The sequence below is a fragment of the Delphinus delphis genome, chromosome 13 (genome assembly GCF_949987515.2).
Source record: "Delphinus delphis chromosome 13, mDelDel1.2, whole genome shotgun sequence".
Classification (NCBI taxonomy): Eukaryota; Metazoa; Chordata; class Mammalia; order Artiodactyla; family Delphinidae; genus Delphinus; species Delphinus delphis.
In genome coordinates, this window is record NC_082695.1 from 76,337,074 (window position 1) to 76,361,831 (window position 24,758).

At 37.4% G+C, this 24,758-nt stretch overlaps 1 protein-coding gene across 1 annotated transcript in view; it reads left to right on the top strand.

Annotated features, from left to right (window-relative positions):
* Nucleotides 1-24,758, top strand: part of PHLPP1 (PH domain and leucine rich repeat protein phosphatase 1) — a 213,205-nt gene that overhangs the window by 1,943 nt on the left and 186,504 nt on the right. The gene's annotated exons all lie outside the window — the stretch shown is intronic.

The following is a 24,758-nucleotide window of genomic DNA, read 5'->3' on the forward strand; positions in this document are numbered from 1 at the left end:
TCACCGGTTTGTTGGGTTTGAGGCAGTTTGGGATTTCAGGTAAACATCACGTGCACGTGATACCTACAGAGGAAAATGACCTTGAGAAATGCGCTGGAACACCCGCCCTCCGTCTCACTGTCGGCGGCCTGCCCTTCCAGCCCGGGAGCTCGCTCCGCATCAGCTGGTGCTACTCGTTTGCCCACTTAGTCCTCGATGGAACCCAGCAGCTGCGGTCCTCTTTAGCGATACTTTTCCTCAGCGCTTTTTGGCTTTATTTCAGTTTCCTCTGTAAGTTTGTCTTGCGTCAAAAGTGGTTTTGCCTATTTCTTTCTCTCAGTTTCTTACTTCTAGCCTTTATAGCCAGAACTGCCCATTGCGATGTGACTTGCAATAGGGATATATAGGAATCACAGTACGACTTGAGGGTGATCGAAAATCTTCCTCATTTTTTTTTCATTTCTAGGTTAAAGGTCTTAAAAGGAGAGTTAAATCTTCCCCAGATTTACTAAAGTACTAAATTACTTCCCCACCTAGGTTGTATGTGGTGGTGGAAAAATAATCACACTTGTAATTTCATTAATCTGTAGCCATTCTTTCTAACTTAATATGTTTTTGGTCCAGCCTGTGTCCCAGTAGCAGTTTAGTCGGTTTGAATGAAGAAATTACTCACACATTGAGATATGCAAAACTGGTAGCATTCCTGGTGAGATGTTCCTTTACGTTTAATTGAAGTTTTTCTGTAATTCAAGTGGATTTCTGATGGATTTTTGCCTCGTAAAGAAAACCATATCATAATACAATAGCATTTGTAGTATCTGAAGATAATATCCCAACCGGATGACAAGCCTTTAAAAGCTTATGGCCTAGAAAATAGGTGATTTTTTTTTTCATGTGGGAGCAACAGCTATATCATTTTCTCCTGTGGCTCATGTAATTTGTAAAATACTGTTATTTTACAAAAGCAGTAAATGGTAATCACACTTGGAATGAGAATATTTTCTTAACATGAGAATGATAAATGCCCTTATAACCAACCAATTACATTGAAGGAAATATATATAAAGCAAGGGATATGTTAAATAAGCAGTATTGGACATATTTCGTATGGAAAGAGTTCTGCATCCTTTCTTTTTCTCATGACTGAATTGTTGATCACGATAAATGTCCATGGGAAGGGTTTTAGGTGTCCTAGTCATGACATTTAAATCTTTGATTCCCCTTGATTGTCTCTTCACGTGTGTCTAAAATGTTCTAAGTGGGTGATATATAGGTTTTTAAAAAAAACTTATCAGTATAAAGGTGACAAATTATCTTTCTGGTAAATCGCAAATTTCTGGTGTGCTCATTTTAATCTTTTTGTTTCGTTCCTTATGAAAAGCAGGAATTGTTGCTTCATTCTGAACTTATTTGCTTTATTTCTATATGCACAGTATAAATACATATATACCTCTGTGAATATGCTTGTAAAAGTAACTAATTAAATGAGGAAGCCATACAGAGCATCCAACCTGTTCTTGAATACGAAGCTGGTATGCAGGTGTCCTAGAAGGAAGATGCCTGATTGTTATAAAGATATAACAGTCTTTAAAAAGATATTATAAAGATGTTATAAAGATGTCTAATTGCTTATTTTATAGCAAGTTGAGCTTATGTTAAGCCTAAGAACATGGCAAACGTCTGTGTTGATATTCATTTGCCATAGAACAAAATTTACTATATAGTGAGTCCACTTGAACTTTTGCAAGGAAGTTTAGTTACTGTTGAACAAAAGGGCCTTGTTATAAGGTGGTCTCACTCATCACCGGAACATTATCAGGACTTCACATGTAGCGCAGGTTTGCACCAAGCTGGAGGAGATTCCTAGAAGTTACCCCTGTGCTGCAGTGGAATGTAGGACACCCAACAGGAAAGTGGCATGTTTTGGTAGTAATTCTTTTCCATAAGAAGAGAGTTACGTTTGTTTTATATGAGATCCTTTGAGGGTGTGTTTTCCACCACATTCGTTTTTATAATGTTACATGTAACTTACTCTTAAATTTATTGCTGTGTATCTTTTTGTTTATCTGTGTATGTGGAGTTGAGGATAGACTAGGAAATTGCTTTTGAAGGCTTTTGAATATTTTCCTATATTTAAATTGAGCTCGTTATCTGTTGTTTATCTAGTTTATCTGTTTATAACTGGAGAAGTTCTTGTCCAGTGGAGAACTTTCATTCTCTTGAGGTCACCTTTCAGTTGAATTTTAGTATTTATAACCTGGCCTAAGTTATTCTTAAAAGACTTTGAAAGCCATTTGTGGTTGCTTTGAATATTTAAATATTTATTTACGTAAAGTAAAATGGAATCTTTAATGAGCCAAAAGGCTTTGGACAAAAAGGTACTATCTAATTACAGAGTCGTTGAGAAAAACTTAGTTTGAAAATTGTTGCTCCTCCGAAGCAACCATTCTCTTAGCTAACTTTAAATAAGAAAAAATTTAATTATGGCTCTATCTGAAGTAACTTGTGTGAAGTATTAAGTATATTAGATACATTAACATTTAATTTTCCTTTAAGATCAGCCATCTTAAATTTTACCTGAGAGTAATTTTAGGTGAAAAAAAATTCAAGAATTAGGTTACTCGACATAGGTTACAGACTTAAAAACGTTAATGAGGTTATGTTTTGGACTCCCTGGGGGCGTCTGAGTCATTAATCAAGGGCAGTGTTAAACTATATTTTTAATATTTTTGACTCACTTCTACTGCCTTTTAGCTTTAGTCATCTGGCTGTTTCAGTTTAAATTGTAATAGTGGGAAATGATGTTGATGGAATGGAGACTGCACCCACTGTGGCTCGTGAATCTTGGACAAGATATTTTTATGTTTGACTTTTTGGGATTGCTCAGGAGAACGGACTCCTTACCCGCTCATATTTCTTCTCTTTTTCTCTTCTGGGATGATCAAATCTTACATGGTTTCCTACGTGGAAACCAAGAAGGGGTGTTTCGGCATTAAGCTGTAATATTGACGAGAAGTCTCTTATTACTATAATTACAGCAGTATTGAGTAACGTGGTATGAACATGTGACACCAGTGTGTGCTTAAGCAGTCCTTTTAAGAACAAAGGGTTTAATTTTATTTTTGTCGCTTTTTGTATTTAAATTTTATACTTGTTTTTGATGTAAAGTGAGTGCTGTCTTGTCCTTCATAACTGTGGTTTGATAACATCTATTAATATGTTGGTTTTATTATCTTCAAAAATCTTAAAGAGCTTTCACATAAATTATCTCATTTGTCCTTTCGGAAACATTATTAGGGAGGAGTGGGTGTCAATCCTCTTTTCAGATAAACTGATGCATAGTTTTGATTCTTGCTTGTGGTTTTTCAGTTCTTGGCAGAGCTGAGAAGAGAGAGCATGCATATTCTGTTTTACAATTCATATTACTTTCCATGAATTGAAGTTGAATTTCATTTACACTTGAATTTTTCACTTGGTTAAAAGCATTCCGAAAATATTCTATTTTTGTTGGTAATGAGGTGATATTATCCTCTAGGCCAAAGTGGTATTCCTTGTGAAATTTGGTTGGTTCTGTTTCTATCATGCTGCCTTTAACATAAAGAAGCAAGACTGGCAAATAAGTGGACAATACAGAAAGAGTACGAAAGTGTTCTAAATATTCTGATTGTAAATAGTCTTACATGCATTTAAGTTGGCATGAAATAAAGTTCACCTAATGATTCTTTTTTTTCTTACACACGCCTCATTTGTTAAACTGTAAATCTTCATTGGGTATAGAGCATTATTAACACTTTATCTGAAAAGTGGATAAGTTTTGAGGGTAGCGGTGTGACATTTCAGTTCCTTTAAAACATAGCTTTACTTGTAAAGTATCAAAAATAGCTATCATGAAAGGTTTGCATAAACCTTTCATCTTAAAGTAAACTTATTTGTACTTTAGTGATCAGTAGTGCTCTATTGATGTCACCATGCTGTTCATTTTTTATAATTCATATGTTATATAGAGTTAGAGAGTAAGCTACTCTGTCTGTTTTTATAGTTATTCCTTAAATGGTGTTTTTTTTTATGCTTATTGAAATAATTATAGGGAGAGGAGATGAGTGTAAATGAGTTTATGAAGTTTCTGGTTGAAAGTTTTATCTTTTTGTGGCTATAAGATTGTTAAAACAGCCACCTTAAATGACTGGTTATCCCAAGATTCTTATTATTTTTTAAAGAGTAAGGTGTTTTTGATTCTCTTTATAGAATGCTGAATTTGATTTCTTGGTAACATAACATTCATTAATGTTGTATATGGTCCAAGGCTAGTATAATACTTGGCATTTTAGTTTAAACATTTGTTGAATTGAATTTGCGGAATTTTGTTAAGCAGCTGGTGGTGTATGTCCTGAATCTTCAGCCTTCCTTCCTGTTAGGGTCCCCAGGGGTTGTGTTAAACACACATACACACAGAGGCATTTCTCCCATGGCAGAAGGTTTTAGATGTGCCACACACTGTTAATATCTTCTGTTTTCCGTGAGTGAAGCTCTATGTGGATTTTGAGAGAGTTCTCTCTCAAAGGTTTCTTAGAGTTAACAGGTGTTTTTTTTCCCCCCCTTTTCAAAGGCATCTCTTACCTAAAGTTTAAGATGAATTTAATGAGACATCTGTCAAATGAGGCGTTTTAGATTTAATGATTTTGTTATGTGCCAGGGTTGAACACGGTTCAGTCTATCTGGACAGGAGAAGGGTTTAATTGTACTGTGAAAGTCGAGAAAAGCCACTCAATAGAAAAGCTTTTCCTTTAAAGACGCCTGGCATTTTGAAAAAGAGAAAAAGATGTTATCAAAATGTCCAAAATAGTCTGGGAAAGTGAAGGCTTTTTTTAAAAGTCCCACTTTCTAAACCCACTCCACCCCTTGATCGCAGGCATCTGGTACAACACTGGTAATGAGGGGTTTTGAATCTACCTTCATGTCCCTCTGCTTCTTGGGCAAACTCTTTTTAATACTTACCTTTGGTTTTCTAAAGATAGTATAATTCAAACAAAACAAAATCGACCATTTGGATTCTTTAGACATATTAGGTATTTATAACCTAAGTCTCTGTGATGGGTTGTGTTTGGATTTGTTATGAAACTTTAACTCTAGGCTTTGGAAAATTTTGATAAACTGAAACTCAAGGGTTGGAAAGAATAGACTTTAATGGTACTTTGATTAAAGAACATTAGGATATTTGGTTAACTATGAAATAGCAACTCTTTCAAGTTGTGTGATAATCGTACTTTAGAATCAAGAATAACAGTTACCGGGTTGCTGAAGTATAATTACATGTTGATTTAGAGATGGAATGGTTTTGTTATATATATAATATATATGCCAAATATTCCTTTTAATATGTTAAGTGAAACAAAGCATAACCATCCCACATTCATGCTGAAATAATTGTTTCCCTGTTGTATTTTTACATTCGAGATTGCTTTAATAGGTTGTAAAATGTATTTAATGATAGAGTGTCTTATTAAGGTACTAGTCCAATGACCTTTGAGTTTGGAACCTAGAAGTTCTCTTGGAAATGGAGTGAAATACTCTATTTGTAGGTTGTACATATTCTGTGAGTTTGTAAATGTCAATACTTTAGCAAAAAAAAAAAAGATCCAGAATTTATGACATGTATTTTCTCAAATGAAGCTTGCTAGAAGTAAATTAGTCTCATTTCCAGTTATGTGAAAGCATTCAGTTGAAGACTGAATAAAATTTGAAATAATTTGGTTTTGGACCATTTCAATTAATGAATGAAAAAATCTAATTCGAAATTTGAGATACTTTGAATTGGTTGATTTTGTTTTAGTTTTTTCCCCTGCATTCTTTTCAGGCAGGAAGAGTTTTGAATTTGTTGCTGTCTAGTTCTACTGACTCATACATCTGATGATGAAGAGCAGGTGGAGAGTGAATCTTTTCAGATGTCTGCCTTCATTAATAATATGTTAGGATGCTTGGCGCCTTCTTTTCAAATACGAGGCGTGTTTTTAAATATAGCAAGAGAAAGTATGAACTGTATTTGTTTTCACTGTCTATTTAATAATTATCTGGATTTCACAATCAGTTCACTCCAGACACATGGTCCAAAGAGCGAAATTTTATGCGTAGAACCAGTTTTTTACCTTTTTGTCATGTATGAGAAATATATTCCTATGGAATTCTTTCTTTGTTCCTATGCATATGTTTTGAGAGCTTTTGGCTACACTTTAGCACTTGAAGGGGTACTCCATCTTATGGTTTTTGAGTTTGGCTGATGTATCCTGGGGTCAGGTGAAAGTAACTTTGCAATTTAAAGAAATGGGTCTGAGAGTTGGGAAAGTTGGTATGACTTTGGGCATTCATTTTAACTTTATCCTGGGCTTTGATTTCCTCATCAGTAAAATGATGAGCTTGGAGTAGAATAAGTCTAAAATCTCTTCCAACTCTTAACATTCTGGGGCTTCATTAGAGAGCCTGTTCTTCAAATTAGGACTAAATGTTGTAGTTGTTTTAAGTTCTGTACGACCTATCCATGGGTTTAAAAACAGCCAAATCCCCAGCTTTTTGTCATGGAGAAAGGAACAGGCTTGGACCTAATACACACAAGTCAGCCTAAGGTTGCCAGCCAAAGAAGAATACCTTTTTGGAGTCGATTAGGACTAATGATGGAATAGATAGTGTTTGATTACCCTCTCCTTGCCAGCTCTACTCTTCAAAGTAGAATTCAGCACACTAGAGATGAATTTAAAGAAATACATCCTCTTAAAAGTTGAAGTAAGGGCTTCCCTGGTGGCGCAGTGGTTGAGAGTCCGCCTACCGATGCAGGGGACACGGGTTCATGCCCCGGTCCGGGAAGATCCCGCATGCCGCGGAGCGGCTGGGCCCGTGAGCCGTGGCCGCTGGGCCTGCGTGTCCAGAGCCTGTGCTCCACAACGGGAGAGGCCACAACAGTGAGAGGCCCGCGTACCGCAAAAAAAAAAAAAAAAAAAAAAGTTGAAGTAAAATTCTGTTCTTAAGTTGACTTGTAAAGTAAGATACTTTTATAATCCAGTTTATAAACTTTACTGTAGTGATAACTCTGTATTTGAGGGATCCAGATATGGGAAATTTAATGGTTCATTAGCTTTAATTCATGGTGAGCTGTATGTGCCTATCTACTTGTGCCTAGAGTCAGTAGGAGAAAAAGCACATAAAAATTTTTTTGTGTGTTATTTTTGATTAGATCATAGAGTTTAGGATTCTGTAGAGATCCTAACATCTGTATTTTTATAGATGAGGAAAGCAAGCCCTGTAGAGGTTGAGTGTCTGGTCCAAGATCGGTGATAAACTCAGTCTCAGAATTAGGAATAGCACCCAGGATTTTGATTATATCTGTCTAGTGTTCTTTTTTACCCCACACTGAATTTATATACTTACTATCTTTGGATTCTCCTTTATTTAGTATTCAAAATGAAAGTTTAAAAAATTGGGTGTGCTTCACACATTTGGTGCTTTCTCAATTACTTCAAGGTGTTTCTAGTTTCTTTTCATTCTAATCAGTGCTTATGAGAGGTTACATATCACTTTGACAGATTATGGGCGGGTTTCTAATGGAACAGTTGGATATTTTAATTGCAGAGAGGGAAATTAGATTTCATCAGTGATGTTACCCTTTGGGGGTTTTATGATAGAACTTTAAAGTTGACAGATGGTTGACTGAAAAGAGTTACAGTGCCAGAAAATCAGAAAATCAATGGTTATTTGTCTTATTTGTCCAGTCCTTTAAAGTTGAAATTGTTAGAAGAATGGAAATTTGCAAAACCACTGAATTTTAAAAAAATATTTGGAAGAAAAATTTAAGAATAGATCTTGAAAAAAAAATCCCATTCAGACGTGTTCATTAAAAAGATTCAGTATTCATAATATTTTTTATTTCACTTTTTTTAAGAAAAACATATCTTCTCACAATTAAATGCACTTAGTTTATTTAGGTACGCATACACAGCCCTACTTTTATGTGATATAAATTGAAACAACTTAGTTCAGTAATCTTTGGGCTTTTGCCGTTTGCTGGTTTTGGAAGTCTGTATCATGAAATCTGGTACTGCTTTGAATATCTTTGAGAGAGGGAGAGAAATGTCCTGCTCCTGCAAAAAGACAGTTTGTGAATATTGGTAGGGGTGGGAGAGAGATTTCCTTTTATATTAGGTTCCATTTTAATTTAATCATTTACCTTAAGTAAAAGTTTTATATGGAAATTAATCTATGGAGTCAATTAATTCCTCAAAGATGACTTCAGTTTTTACTATGAGGAAGGGAACTTGTAAAGTGCAGAAGTACAAATGGGTAAAAATACATTGCATCTGGCATATGGAATATGTACTCTAGCTGCTGAAGCAGAAAAGAAATTTCTCTTGATGGTCTCTGAGAGAGGTAGTATGGCTGGGGGTAGCTGATGTGCAGGTTTATGTAATAAATTGAATCTCTCCTTCTGGAAAGAAGTAAACATCACTGTAGTTGGAGGAGACGCACTCTCTTCCTTACACACATCCCACACATGCATACATGATACACTCACACATGCATGCCCACATGTTCTCCACTGAGTGCTGAGGTAGGATGTAATGGGAGGTGGTAGCAGGTGGGTAGGGTAAACAGTCTTGGGGGGGAAAGTCTCAATTTAAAAAAAATTATAGTTCTTAATTACGTAGATCATTTTTTTTCACATTTTAATTGGTAACTTATTTCTCCCATGAATGGCCTGTTCCTATCCCTTGCCCATTTTTTTAGTTTGATATTGGCCTTTTTCCTACTGGCTTATAGATTTGTTTTGGGGGCGTATATCTAGGGAAACTAGCTTTGTTTTGTAAGTCACTATTTTCTTCATCCATTTGCACTTTTATGTCAGTCTTTTCCTCTAGGTAGTCAGGGTTCTGTGTCATGCTTAGGAATCTTTCCCCTCAAGATTTAAAAGAAATTTCCCATATTTTCCTGTGGTATATTGTAGTTTTATTTGTATGTTAAAAATTTTAATCTATCTGTTGTTTAAGAAAGATAGGAACGGGGCTTCCCTGGTGGCGCAGTGGTTAAGAATCCGCCTGCCAATGCGGGGGGACACGGGTTCCAGCCCTGGCCCGGGAAGATCCCACATGCCGCGGAGTAACTAAGCCCGTGCCACAACTACTGAGCCTGAGCTCTAGAGCCCGCGAGCCACAACTACTGAGCCCACGTGCCACAACTACTGAAGCCTGTGCGCCTAGAGCCCGTTCTCCACAACAAGAGAAGCCACCGCAGTGAGAAGCCCGAGCACCGCAACGAAGAGTAGACCCTGCTCACTGCAACTGGAGAAAGCCCGCTTGCAGCAACGAAGACCCAACACAGCCATAAGTAAATAAATAAATAAATAAATAGATTTATTTTTAAGAAAAGAAAGACAGGAAGTAGGAAAGAACAAATTGTCCCCACACTTTTTATTCGATAATTGAGTATTTCTTTAGTGACTTAAACTGTCACTTTTCCTCGGTTTATGCCTTTTTTAAAAAACTGATAGGCATTTATTTCATCCTTCCTAAAAGTGCTTTATAAATATTAACTCATTTAATCCTCATAACAACCCTATGAGGCAGGTAATGTTACCACCCCAGGGTTACAGATAGGGAAACTGAGTTACAGAGCATTTTAGTACCTTGTGTGGATTTGTCAAGCGAGCAAGGTTCAGGTAGAGTGCAAGCCCCAGCATTTGCTGCCAGAGTTAACTAGTGTGTAAAGCTTGCTTTGCTGAATGTGGAAAACTTGTCCTTGATAACCTTCTGGGGCCAGTTTGGGCAGATCAGCATTTGGGAAGCATGGACTTTGAAGTACTTGAGGCTGGAACCTGCATTCTGGCTGTGCCCCTGAGCCCAGAGCTCTACCTCCCTCTTTCCTTCTCTGTGGAAATAGGCAGTACCTGTGAGCCACACAGCATTGTTGAGAAGATCAAATGAGATGAGGGAAAGTGCCTAGGACAGCAGGACTCGGTGTAAACCAGGCCCTGGTCTTAGGATGCAGAGAGCACTGATGGAGGATCTAGGACCTAGATTTGACTGTGGGCTTCTTCTTTACTTGACGGGAAACCTATAATGAACCCTGTAATCTCTTTAAGCCTCATTTATTAGAGAGATTTTTAAAAAATCCATCTCAGAGAACTTTGTGAGGTTCAGATTTGGTGATATATGTGGAAGTGCTTTGTAAACTGTGAGATGTTATACAAATGTAGTGTGGTAGTGTTATTTTTAGCAATAGTAAATTGCCACAAATGTTAATTCGAGGTAATTAGGGCTCATTAAGGAAGATGGGATATGCTGTTGCTCAGTGACACTGGCAAACTATACACTTTAACTCACTCATTCATTCAATCCAGTAATTACTATGAGTACCTACTATATCAAAAGTACTTTTGATTCAAAGATGGCTAATTTTAATTTTCTAGGATCCCTTGAAATACTTATAGCTCTGAGGGCATGTTTGTGGAAACAAGCGAGCCAACATTTAGAATACAAAAGTGGAAAATGTTCTAATAGAGGCAGTGGGGTCCACAGATGACTATAGTAGCAGCAAAGGAGAGGCTCCTGACTCCACTGTGTGAATCCCGGGAAGGCCCTTGAGCCATCTTGAAGGACCAGAGGGAGTAGACTCTTGCCATGATTCTGGAATACTGAATTGTTTGAGGAACAGCCATAAATTACCAGTAGTTCAAAGTCCAGTCAGACTGAGTTTAGGATTAGTAATTCCACCTCAATCCTTTAAGATTTACCAACCCTTTCTATCTAGGCCTTTTTATCCGTTTGAATCATTGGGGCTTCATTTGGTATCATACTTTGTGAGGATCTAAGTTCTGGGTTAAGCAAATATTAATTTTGCTTTCTTGAAAAGAAAATGCAAATGTGCACATGCTCAAGGTTGCCCTGAAGCCTGGCAGGGGGCCTACAGTACACTTGAAAGACGTTCTCTTGTTTCTTTTTGTGAAGCCCGTGAGGGTTTTGCTTTCCTCGGATTTATAAAGTTTATGGGAAATGCTGTGTTCATCTTCTGGAGGCAGATACCTTCTTTTAGTTTAATGTCATGTAGACCAACCACATTAATGTAAAATTTGGAAGATGAGGAATTTGTCATAACCTGAGGGTATTCTTAATTTTTTAAAAATAAAATTCCATTTTTTTTGGTATAAATTTATTTATTTTATTTATTTTTGGCTGCACTGGGTCTTCGTTGTTGCACGTGGGCTTTCTCTAGTTGCGACGAGCAGAGGCCACTCTTCGTTACGGTGCATGGGCTTCTTATTGCGGTGGCTTCTCTTGTTGCGGAGCACGGGCTCTAGGCTCGCAGGCTTCAGTGGTTGTGGCTCGCAGGCTCAGTAGTTGTGGCTCGTGGGCTCTAGAACGCAGGCTCAGTAGTTGTGGCACACAGGCTTAGTTGCTCCGTGGCATGTGAGATCTTCCTGGACCAGGGCTCTAACCCGTGTCCCCTGCATTGGCAGGCGGATTCTTAACCACTATGCCACCAGGGAAGCCCCGAGGGTATTATTTTTAACTTTGCCCATCTACTGTCTGGATCTTCATTGGTGAAGGACTTTTTTTTAAAAGCCTCTTGTGTGGACTAGGAGGAAACACAACTCTTAAGTGTTCATATAAGCAAAAATAACTATTTTATCCATGGCTGTAAAATCTGGTAAGTTAAGTCTTTACTGATGGCCTGTTACAAATTTCTTTTGTTTTAAGTGGAAGGTAAATGTCTCTGTGATATATTGTCTCATGTAGTAATGTGAATGACGACACTGGAAAAGATCTTTATTTTGCTTTATATGTTAGTTTTAAAAGTATGATAAACACCCTGTTTTTAAAATAAGTTATGCAGATCCTGTCTGACTAAAATAAGTCATGCTTCTAATTCCAATGAAAATACTTCTAATTCAGACTAATCAACATTCAGGTTAATTACCTGCCGTTGTGTATTTTCCACTGTCATTTGCACCTTTCTGCCCTCTGTGACAGATTTTTACAGAGACCTCAGTTAACTCATTAGAGCAGTATCAACACCCGACAAGCTGATTTTCATGGGGGATATTAACAGAAATGTTAACATCAATGTAGCCATAAGGAGAATAGTTAGCCCTTGTGATTATAAAGTAGACGCTAAAAATCCCTTGTAACTAAGTCGTAATAGAGACTTGGTGTTTTTAACCAGAATCTGAGTAGTATTGTCTCATTGATAAATACACAATGACAAAAGTTCTATAAACAAGTATCTTGGAACTGCTAAAGATAATGTCATTGTGAAGATACCACACAAAAGTCCATTTCTGAGAGGAGGGATCAAATTGTAGTCAGTACATTTGGAATGCTTGTTTTATATCTTGAATTGGCTTGCAGCTGCTAATAGAGAATTGGGAGTCGTCATTGCTTCCTGCTTCTATAGATGTTCATAAGATCTCCCACCCCACCCCCAACCAAACAAAACGGTTAATAGCCTCTTGGTTCTAAGAAACTGATAGAGTAATGCAAGTGGTATTAACCTCTAGATAATACTGATGGATAAAGGGAAGTGGTGGTGTTCACTTTTCTTGAAGGTACTGTCATAAGCACAACTATATATACCCCCTTGCCCGGTATCTTCTTTATCTTTTAGAAACGTTTGTAATACTGGAGTAGACTAAACCAGAGTTGTCGGTAGATAGTTACTACTTCAGAAGCTGGTGAATGTGATAATTGAAGTATTACCTGCTAGGGAATAGCTTTGCCAAGCTTCACAGGTGAAAAATGGGTGACAACGTCATGGATATCTCAGGGAGAGCATAGAATCAAAGCATTGGAAAGGACCAGGGGCATCTAGTCCAGTTTCTTACCTAGCGTAGAAATCTGTGCTTATCCAATCCTGATTGATGGTCGTCTGGCTTCTGCTTGTTGACTGCTTGCTAGATACATTATTCCAGGACAGCACTGAGTGGAGATCTTGCTACTTGAAATGTGATCTGTGGACCAGCATCGTTAGCATCTCTTTGGAGTGTGTTAGAAATGCAGACTCTCAGGGCTTCCCTGGTGGCACAGTGGTTGAGAATCCGCCTGCCGATGCAGGGGACACGGGTTCGTGCCCCGGTCCGGGAAGATCCCACATGCCGCAGAGCGGCTGGGCCCGTGAGCCATGGCCACTGAGCCTGCGCGTCCGGAGCCTGTGCTCCGCAATGGGAGAGGTCACAACAGTGAGAGGCCCGCGTACAGCTAAAAAAAAAAAAAAAAAAATAGAAAAAGCAGACTCTCAGTCCTCACTTCAGACTTACTGAATAATTGGCATTTTAACAAGATCCCTAGGTGATTCGTTTGCACAATACAGTTTAAGGAGTGCCAGTGTTGGATGAATCGGGAGGGGGAGAGATTACAGTTGGAGGAGGGAAACCATTAGGGGCTTGCATGGCTCAGTAAGATACTGAGGGCTGGAACTAGAGGAGTGGAGAGAGAAAAGCAGGCAGATGTAGATGTTATCCTAGGACTCAGCAGCTAATATTGAAGCTCAGAGATAACAAGTTTGCACTTTGAGTGATGGGAGAATTGTGGGTCAGTTCATGAAAGTAGGAAGCAAGAGGTTGTGTGTGGGTATCACTAATTAATTCAGTCAAGCTGGAGGACCAGGCATTCTAGTTAGGAGTTGGTGATGTGAGAATGAATGATGTGTCTCCTGCTCTTGATATTTACAAATATTTTGCAGTTGAGGATGAGTTTGAAATGGTAATACACTTTAAGCTGACAGTAATCATTTGTTTAGCTGGTAAATGGACCTGGCTCACCACCCAGCTTCCAGATCTCAGTGGACCCTTTTGCCTTCTACTGTTTATCAAATAAACAATTACAGTAAAACTTGAAATGCCTTAATGAAGGCATTTACAGAGTGCCAAGGGAACCCAGAAGCCTGACAAACCAATTCTCCCTGGAATGCTCTGGAAAGGCTTCCTGAGAAGGACTCCCTGTATGAATGGGGGACTAGCATTGCATGGAAAGGGCATGTCAGGAACTAAAGCGTGAATGAAAGGGCAGGATGTGCGTAGGAAATGGGGAGGAACTGGCGTGGTGAGGTGTTAGGTGATGAGATTAAAAGTGGTAGGAGATGAGGCTGAAAAGGAGATTGGGGCCAGATGATGAAAGGCCTCACCTGCTAAGGGCTTGATTTGATAAGCAGTGGGAGCTACTGAGCATTTTAAAGTGGGGAGTGACATGATTAGATCTGTGTTGTAGGGCATTAACCGGCAGCCAGCTGGAGGATGGGCTGGAGAGAGGCTGGAAACTTGGAGACTGCCTTAGTGGGGCATTTAGTAAACATTTAAAGCACTCTGTTAGGAGCTGGAGATCTGAGGAAAGAATGGCCTTGCCTCAGGGAGTTCAGCCTAGTAGGAGAGAAAGATATCATTGCAATATAGAGTCCCCTCCTTTGAGGTTTTGTAAGTGTGGTTGTTTACCAAGTAGGGAGTTAATCAACTCTGCTGCAGGTGGGGTAGGTGAGAGATGGTTTAGAATATTAGAAAGAGCAGGCCCAGCAGTAGGAGTGGATGGGATGGGCATTTCTGTCAGGGGGACCAAGGGGCTACATGGGGGAGATCTAGACTAGGTCAGTGCAGATGAAGAACTGCAGATGTGGGAATTGTTCAGAATGTAGAATTCTTGGATCTTATCGAATGATTACATGTTGGGGGAGAAAGAGTACTTGAGGATTTATTATTCATTCCTGAAGTAATTTGAGTATGTCTTCCACATCAGGAAGTGTGTCACTATAATCCATGCCAGGGATATAGTGTGAACAAGAGCGACAGGGTTTTGTGTGTTAAGATGACTTGGCGGTTTCTAGTTTGGTTGACTCTGATCCCATCAACCAACATGCAGAATGCAGGAACAGGAATTGGCTTTAGTGGGAGGGGGAGAGATGGTGAGTTACATATTGGATGTGTTAAATTTAAGGTGCCTGAAAGACATCCAGGTATGTCTGAAGAACTCAGGGATTATCTATGTTTAGATAGTTGTTAAAGTCTTCGGATCGAATGAAATTGCGAGATTAAATGGGTTGAGTGAGGAGAGGGTTGAGGAGGCAACTCTGAGGACTGCCTGTATTTAAAAAGTGGTGGTAGTGGATTATGTTGAGTGAAAGAATTCAGGTGTAAAAGAGAGACACTATATGACATTTTTATGAAGGTCAGTTAACAGGCAAAACTAATTTTTGGTGACATCATAATAGTTGTTACCTTTCAGGGGGGTTATCGATGGGAAAGGCTTGAGCCATCTGCTGTTGATAATGTTATTTGCATTTTTCTGGGTTTTATTTTCCTAGGTATATGCATACACAAAAATTTATTGACTGTACACTTAAGGTTTATGTGCTGTACTAGATGTAAGTTATACCTCAGAAGAAAGAAGGGATACAGTTGTGAAGGAAGAAACTTGAACATTGTTTTTTTGTATCCTGAAGGGAAAGAGAGAGGGGAGAGGCTAAGGGTGATGGATGAATGGATGGGGGAAAGTAAACAAGGGAAAGTCCTGAAAGAAATAAGATGGGAGGAATCAGGAACACCCAGTGGAGTTAACCGTGGGCGGGAAGAGGGCCACCTGTTTCTTTGAGACTGTTTGGAAGGGCGAGTAAAGATAAAGATTCATTTAACTGACACTCAGGAAGTTGGGCCTCGGTTTTGTTAGCGAGAAGGTAAGGAGAAGCCAAGTCTCAATATTTACTGTAATATGCTTTTTCTTGAGTGAATCAATCAGCTACTCATAGTTTATACCCTCTTTGGGGAATTTATGACTGTGATTTCAGTCTACACTGAATTTTCTGTAGGGTGATCCTCTCTTAACTGTGGTAACGCATCTGCATCTTACTGCGTGGGAAGGGGAGGGGGGATAGTAAACAAGAGCTGGAGGAAATGATTGCCAGACTCAGGTTTGCAGGTTTGGCTGCGCTTGGCAATGGGCAGGTTTGTTTTGATGGCACAGTTTGGGTTCCCTCCTCCCAATCTCTGAGTGTGTCTTTGGGGCAGGGGTTGGGGAGTGGGGTTGGGATGTGTAGGTGTGGAGACATGATGCTCAAAAACCTTCAGAAAAGTTGCAACTTTGACAAAGCTGGCATCGTACCTTCCATTATGTCCTGTTTCCTTTCTGTTTAAAAATCACTTACGGAGTAATAAAACTCCTGAGATAGTTTTATTTTTTTTCTCATGGCCTACTATTGATACTTGCAGACATAAAAGCTGGTTCTAAAGAATGTGCTTTCCGTTCCTAGATTGTCAGATTGACTTGTGGCTTGAATCTGTTTATAAAGTGAGCATGAAGACATGATAAATTATAAGTTTAGGTAGATATAAATCAGATTGTATAGGGGACAATTATTCTTAAATAAGAAATACTGTTAAGAAACCATGTTAAACCTATCATTTTTCCTCTTGTTAGTTGTAGTAAGTGTTGAATTTCTGTTTTGTGCTCAGTACGGGGCTAGATGCTGAAATTTCAAATTGTGGTTATTGAAACAAATGAAAAACACAGTTAGGTTGTTCTGAAGAATATAATCGCCCCAATATTTACTGAAGTATCTAGATCATCTGATTATGTTATATTCCAGTTACAAAGTTGGTTTCTGTAAATTTTTAATAAAGATGTTTTGGGGAATAAGATAGAAAGTCTTAAGAAAGAAACATAATTGTTAACTCTTCATGTCAAACATGGTGAATTGCCCAACAGCAAACTCCCTGAGGTAGGGAGCCCAGCATGTTTAAAGACCTGGAGGAGGGGCTCCTGTGAGCATAGTGTAGGGAGTGTGAGTATCACGAGGCAGGGCTGGAGAAATAGGGTCAGATCGTGGGTGTGTGTGCCGAGTTCTGCCAAGTTCAGAGTGCTTTGGTCATCATAGTTCCTCCCCAACCCCCCTCCCCCTTAAATGCAAGACAGGTAGATATGCACTCTTGGTTGTGTCTGGCTGTAAGGGCCTTATAGGCTACAGTTAGTGTTTTGGAATGGATTTTAAGAATAATAGGAAACCATTCCATTGAGTTATCAAACATCATTTAGATTTGTCTCTTTCAAGGTCAGGTGCCATGACTATCATTTTATAACTTCCTTTCATCTTATCAGTAAGAAGGATAAAGGCAGGGTAAAAGTAACCCTGTCTTTTCTATATTTGCTAAGCCTTCTCTTCTGGACACCTAAATAGCCACTTCTCTGTTCTTCCTGTGTACACTCCCCACATGTGCTTTCTTCATCTTTCTTACTTTCCCTGGCCACCCAGGGCTACACAGTCTCTGCACTGGGAACCCAAGATGCTCCCAAATTACATGTGGCCATGGTCTGATAATGAAGGCATAGCCTTTTTTTTTTTTTAACTCGTCTTGCATTAATTTTTACAGAAAGCTTTATTTTACCCTCTTTTTGTTCCACCCCGACCCACTTGTTTTCCCTTTCTTAGAAAAGAAAAATTAGTATCTCTCAGTGAGTGAGTATATAAACATTCCCTGTTGTACACTCTAACTTCCCTCAACTCACCCCAGTAGTTAAGCTGTGCTAAACATCAGGCATGTTTGATTGGGGAAATTAAAAAACCAATTCAGTGTGTTCTCTTGGCACTTTAGCAACAGACTTTCATTTTAATGAAAATGGGATACAGTATCCTGTTAGGTATACATTCAGTGAGATTATATCTGCTTAGGATTTCTTTTTCGTACACTTTTTATCCATAAGCGAGAGAGGTCCCGGGGTCATTTGTGCGCAAAGTCAATTATTTTTCAATTAAGGGCAGGTTAATTAGTTTCTCTATAGTTATTATTGAAGCTGTTATTCTGTGTTCTCCCTTTTCCCTCTCTTAGTCGTCGTCTTTTGAATCATTTTCCTACTTTTTATGAGATCAAGTGATAGTACATACACAGGAAAGATGTAAAACCAGTTCTTTATTTTAGGATTTTGTTGTCATTATAGAAAGTGTAAAAAAAAATTGAGAAGTAAGCAAAATAGTGTCATGACCTCCTGCCTACTCATTGCTCAGCATCAATAATCAGCCACCTACTCATGGCCATTCTTGTTTTACCTCGAGCCCCTTCTTCTGCCTAGATTACTTTGAAGCAAATACTAGACATCATATCTTTTCATCTGTTCATTTCACTAAACTTAAGTATCTCTAAAACATAAGCACTCTTTAAAAACAACCATGATACCGTGATTTTATTTAAAAAAAAATTAACGCTAATTCCCATTTTTCAACAGTGTTCAAATTTCCAGTTGTCTTAAATTTTTGTTTAAATTATGATCCAAATGTGGTTGATACCTTTGTGATTTTTTGTTTTTTGTCTTTTCAGTGTCTTTTCATTTTAGGTTTCCCTTCTCTCCCACCCTCCTCACCCCCCTTTCCCTTGCAATTTACTTGTTGAAGAAACCAAGTTATTTGTTCTGTAGTGTTTCATGTTGTCTGGATTTTTGTGACTACATTCCTGTGGTATTAACAGGAGTATGTTGAGGATTTGGATGTATACTTCTGGGGTTTCTTTTTCCTTTTGAGTTTTGCTTAACATTTATGATCTTGATCAGGTGAGTTAAGTTGGATCATCTTTTGGAGGACTTAGAAAAGAGGTCCACAACTAATGCCATGTGTCACGTGTGGCTCACATGTGACCTGTTATGTTTGGTGACATGGTTTGAAATTTTTTCAAATTAATTGCCATCAGTTCAATATTTTAAAGTTTCCCATAAAAATCTAGATTTTTGTTTTTCTTCTTTTTTTTTTTAAATCAGAAGATCTAGATCTTTTAAATCAGAAGTCCTGGGCTTCTGCAGCGATGCCCACAGGTGTAGTGATGAGTGGTGGCAGCTCCCTCCCTGTCCTCTCCAAGGTACCCTGAGCGCTTCACTCATGTAGGTTTCCTGAAAGGGCTGGTAGGGTTTGTGAACCCTGACTTAGAGCAACAGGAATTACTTTTATCTGCATGGTCTCGCTTAAATTTTATTCATGATATTGATAGTTTACTTTTAATCTTTTGCTACATGTTTTACTGTAAGCTGGTGTTTGGGCTATTTTACTAACAATCCATGTTTATTCAGATAAAGGTCAGAGCACCAGCTGATGTTCCCATTGTACTTTGTATATCTATCAGAAGACTCGTTCAGTGCATTGTATTCTCATGCCCTGTGGAAATTGGTGTTCATAGTTTTAGAACCTAACAGAATGCTTGGCACATAGTTGGTACTCAATAAATTCTTGTCGAATGAGTGAAGGAAGAAAGAACCAGTAAGTAAACTACCAGATAAAACATAGAAAAAAAAGAAAAAGAAATCATGTAATGCATATCCGAGTTTGAGTTTCAGTGGTATTTGTACCTCTGCTGCTTTCATTAGCATGTATTATCAGAAAGTGGCTGTAATTATGGTGTATTATACTACACAATACAATTTAGAAATAACTTCTATATAGATAATAAGAGGTAAGTTGGGGATAGATTTCCTAACAAGAGATTTCAATTTATTTGTGCTGTGGAGAACAGACTAGCTGGGCTTTCCTATTTTGCCGTAAGAATTTGGAATTTAATTTCTCCTTTGGTTTGTGTCCTGTGTTAACAAGGACTTGTAGCAAATGTGCAAAAGGAAAGTTCAGCATGGACAGCGCACACAGACTTGAGGATCCTTTAGGAGGTGTATCTGGCATAATTTGGTAAGGTTTTTAAACCTGGCATTTGAATAATAATTTAAAAAATACTGTTGTGTTTTATGGTTTAATAATCTTACTTAAGTTATACATCCTTTAAAAATTATAATTGAGGTTTTTGTCTCTTTCTTGGTCTGTGGTAAGCCTGCCTGAACTTTTCCTTGCTTACTGACAGACACCTTTTGTAAAAAGTGTGGGTGAGGTCACGTTCTGTACACTCCGACTCCAGGAGGATACTTAATTTATCAGGAGTAAAAGAACAGGAAAGATTAATACATGTTACCCAGTAGCATGCTCTAACACAGTCTAAATTCTTAGTACCTGGTGGTAATGTGTGAAAATGTAGTTTGGATGACCCCAAGCCATCAATAAACTGACCTTTCACTAAGAAATCTAGCTCATTTTGCTCATCTTTAATTGTGAACTGAAAGGAACAACTAACACTATTAAAAGTAAGGAGTTTCAGTTTTAAAGAGTCCTTCGGTGGTATTTGTGGGTGGTAAAAAGTGATAAACTCTTATTGAAAGTGTGTGGTATCTTCACATAGTGAGGTTGAGTATTACAGGGAAGTGCTGTAATACTGAAAGAAATTAGAGGGTTTTTCCTGTTAGATGATTTTAGTAAGAACAAACAACAACAATAATATCACCATCCTTTACGTACAGAGGCTTTACGTTTTTCAAAGCACTTTCAATATTGAAACGGTAATCACTGGATCAAATCTCTGAGACTTTCCCGATTAAAAGGAAAGTTCTTAATGTTACTGTTGTCCCTTTAAACTCCTGTGTTTTTTAATTAGTTACTGTTAGTAAATGTTAGCCAATGTTTCTTTTTTACATAAAGAAGAATCTTTACACTTCGGAGGAAAACTGTGGTTGAAATTGAAGATTTGAAACTGAAATCATATACTAATTTCAAATGAATTGAGTCAGAGACAGACTGTGAGAGGTGTTAAATCTAGACAGCTGACCACCGGTTTTATTCCCAGGCCCCAGGGGAGACTATGTGCATGCCTAATGGACTGCTTTATGTATCGATAATTGGAGGAACGTAGTTGGAAGAAAAACTAAATTTTTTGTAGTGAGGCCTCAGATGTTAGCACTTTCCTGCTGTTGTTAAATAATTACTTTTTTTTTAAAACGCAACTTGATTTTCTTCTTCCTTTTCTACTTACTGCCTGTAACGGCCTTTGAAAATTGTAAGGTAAACATTATTTGAATGATGTGCTTAAATAACAATTAATTTAGTTTAATTTTGCCCAAATAATTTTAGCTTTGCAGTTTTTTTCTTGAAAAATAAAAATTTCTTGTAGCTACTTCAAGCCTGAAGTTGAGAGTAGTATAAAGAACACCTGTGTAACTGTCTCCAGCCTTGTTGAAGCAGCTTTACTTTATTTGCTTCACATGTGATGTTTTAAAGATGTAAACCTGCGTACACCTCATGATGTCAGCAACCTGGCACATGCTTTGCCAGATTCATTCCTATATGTCGTACGTTTTAAAAAATTACTTATTATTTTTAAAATTGTTACTTATGTTTAATTTATAAAATTGTTTATTATTGTTATTTATTTAGTGGTGAGTTCAGATTTTAAAATATTGTTTGGTGGTACATAGTGATGCAGTTTACTTTTGCATTTTGGTCTTAATGTAGCAACCTTGCTGAGATTTTGTTAGTTTTAGTATTTGTATGAATTGTTTTGTGTAGTCACCCATATCTCTTGGAAATGGTGGTATTATTTTGGGTCTTGTATGTGTAATTTCTTTTTCTTGTCACACTGGCTAGAACTTCTAATACAGTGCTGAAAGAAAGTGGTGATAGAAAACATTGAATTTTATTCTTTACTTTAAAGGGAATATGTTTTGTCATTTAATTTGATTTGTTTCTAGTTGATAAACTTTATAAGTGTTAAGAATGGTGTGAGAAGTTTTTAAAATCATGAAAGGAGTATTGATTTTACTGATTACTTTTCTGTAACCTAGGGATCTTACGGTGTTTCTTTGTTCCCCCTTTAATCTGTGGAATGTGATAAATTGTATATTTAAATTTTTCTTATGTTAAGTGATCCATGCATTCTTGAGATTTAAAAAATTACCTTGCTGAATTCAATTAGCTAATATTTTATTTAGTAGTGTTTTATTTATGTTATACAAGTAGAATTGGCTTAAACTTCCTTTCTTGAACTGTTCTTCCCTGTTTTGGTTTTACTCAGAAGGTGAATGTTCCCACTTTTTTTTTTTTTCTGGAACAGTTTGTATAAGACCTGAGTTATCTGCTAGTTCCTTGAAGGTTTGGTAGAATTTGCTCAAACTTTCTGGATCTGGTAGCTTTTATAGTGGTGTTTCACTTTATCTAATGGTTATAGCTATATTGAGGTTTTCTAATTCTTCTGGAGTCAGTTTTGGGAAGATGCATTTTTCTAAAAAAACATTTGACATCTGTTTTTCAACATTATTGAAATCTCTATCACATTTTGCAGTGTGCCTTCTCTTTATTGTTGGTCTAACCATGGGTTTGTAAATACAATATTATTAGTGTTTTGAAAGAATCAGCATTTGGTTTTATTGAAACTTGTGTTCTTCCCCTCCCCCATATTTAATTAATGTATGCTCCTATTTTTAATTCCACTGATCAGTTTTTTAGAAGTTCTCTTTCCTTTTATTCCTAACTAAAGTCAGATGCTTAGCTTATTAATTTTCAGCCCTTCTTCTAAGACCATATTTTAGTCAGTTCAGGCTGCTATAACAAAGTACCATGGACTGGGTGGGTTATAAATAACAAAAATTTATTTCTCATGGTTCTGGAGACTAGAAGTCTCTGACCAGGGTGCCAGCGTGGTTGGGTTCTGGTAAGAACCATGTTCCAAGATATAGACTAGTGACTTCTTCTTGTATCCTCATACATCTGAAGGGGAGAGGGAACTGTCTGGGTCACTTTCTATAAGGGCTAATCCCATCCAGGAGAGCTCTACCCTCATGGCCTAATCATCTCTCAAAGGCCCCACCTCCTAATACCATCACATTGGGGATTAGGTTTCAACATAGGAATTTTGGGAGGACCTGTAACTGTCTATAGCAGATCATAAATATCTTTTAATACCGCTTCAGTGGCATCCCACAAATTTTGATATGAAGTGCATTAGTTTTCATTTGATATATAGTTAAGTTCTAAATATTTTGTAATTTTATTGTGCTTTTTTCTTTATGAATTATTTTGAAGGGCATTTCAGTGTTTTCAAATACATTAGAATTTAAAAAATCTAAATTGTATCATTTCTAATTTTTTGGCATAATTGTCAGAGAAAGTGCCTGTATGATACCGATTTTTTGGTATTTGTTGAGGTTGACTTTGTGCCCTGGTATGTTTTTATAATTGTTCCCTGTCTGCTTGAAAAGATATATTCTACTTGTTGGGTGTTGGGCTATAATATATGTTGTTAGATCACGCTTGTTATATCATTCAAATTTTCTGTAGCCTTACTAGTTTTTGACTGCTCAGTCTATCGAGAGTATGTAAAAATCTTTCTCAATAATTGTAAATTCATTAAATTCCCCCTTTAATTCTGTTGATATTTGCTTTATGTATTTTGAGGCAATGTTGATAAATTGCAGGTAAATTCAGAATCTTAATCTCATTGACTGCATCTTTTTCTCGTTGTATAATGACTATTTTTGTTTCTAAAAGTGGCTTTTATCTTAATGGATATTTTGTTTGATATTAATGTGATTATATTAGCTTTCTGTTGTTAATATTTACTTTTTTTTTCTTTCTTCTATGTTCTTTCTGTATTGCTGCCTTCTAAACAGCATGTAGCAGGCTTAAAATTTAATCTGGTAGTCTGAAAATTCAGTCTATTTACATTTCGATCTATTTATTTAGTTTTAATTTTGTGCTCCCCCCATCTTTTTAGGTTTTGATTTTCTCTTGACAAGGATTTCTTTGGTTCTCATTTTACTTTTTGTTCATCTGGAAGTTTTATAATTTGCTTTATTATTTTAGTGATTATCTTAAAATATTTAACTTGAACATGTGACCTAAGAAGTTTGTAGTCACCATTTCTTCAGCATCCTCTCCTTAAAAACAAACAACAACAAAAAAATGGCTTTAGACTAACTTTTATAATTAACCCTTCTCCTGTCATAGGTGTTATTTTTACTAGTGTTTTTGTTCTTTCTTAACTTTTTATCCCTGAAATTAGATGCTACTACTTCTGTTTAGTCAGCACATGTTTAGATTTACCCATAGTCTTACTGGTATTCTAAATATATACATACATAAGGGGAATTTGTTTTAAGAATTCAAGTTTTACAGCCTCATATTATCAAACTCCAGACTTCTTGGGGTTACTTCTTATCAAAAAACATTGGTTGCAATATGAAAAAGTATATAGGAGAAAGTATAAGTTCTGGAAACTTAGAGATAACATTTTGGTTAACTATTTAACCTCTTCCTTTCAACTTCTTTCTTTCCTTCCCAGTTTCTCTCTTCCCTTCCCAGTTTTCCTCTTTCCCATTGTATTAGTTTCCTAATGCTGCTATAATGATACCACAGACTGGGCGGCTTAAACAGAAATGTTTTTTTCTCACAGTTGTACGGGTTAGAGGTCCAAGATCAAGCGCAAGTTTGTTTTCTTCTGAGGTCTCTCCTTGGCTTACAGATGGCCGTCTTCTCACTGTGTCCTCACATAAGTCTTTCCTCTGTGCACTTGCAACCCTGGTGTCCCTTTGTATATCCAAATTTCCTCTTATAAGGACACTAGTCAGGTTGGATTAGGGCCCATCCTAATGGCCTCATTTTAATTTAGTCACCTCTTTAAAGGCCCTGTCTCCAAATAGTAGTCACATTCAGAGGTACAGCAGTTAAGCCTTCAACATATGAATTATGGGGGAACACAGCTCACAATACCTGTAATACTCATCTCCCAAATTCTTTCTTTTGGCAAATGGTTTTTTGATTGCCTCTATGTCCAGATGTGTGTTCATTGGGGTTGTAGATGTGAATGAGGCAGAAGCAGTTCACATCCTCCCAAGACTTCATCTTAGAGAAGTCTAGTGATAATTTTTCTCCTTCACTCCCTCTGCCCTCCCACTCCCTACACACACACACACACACAC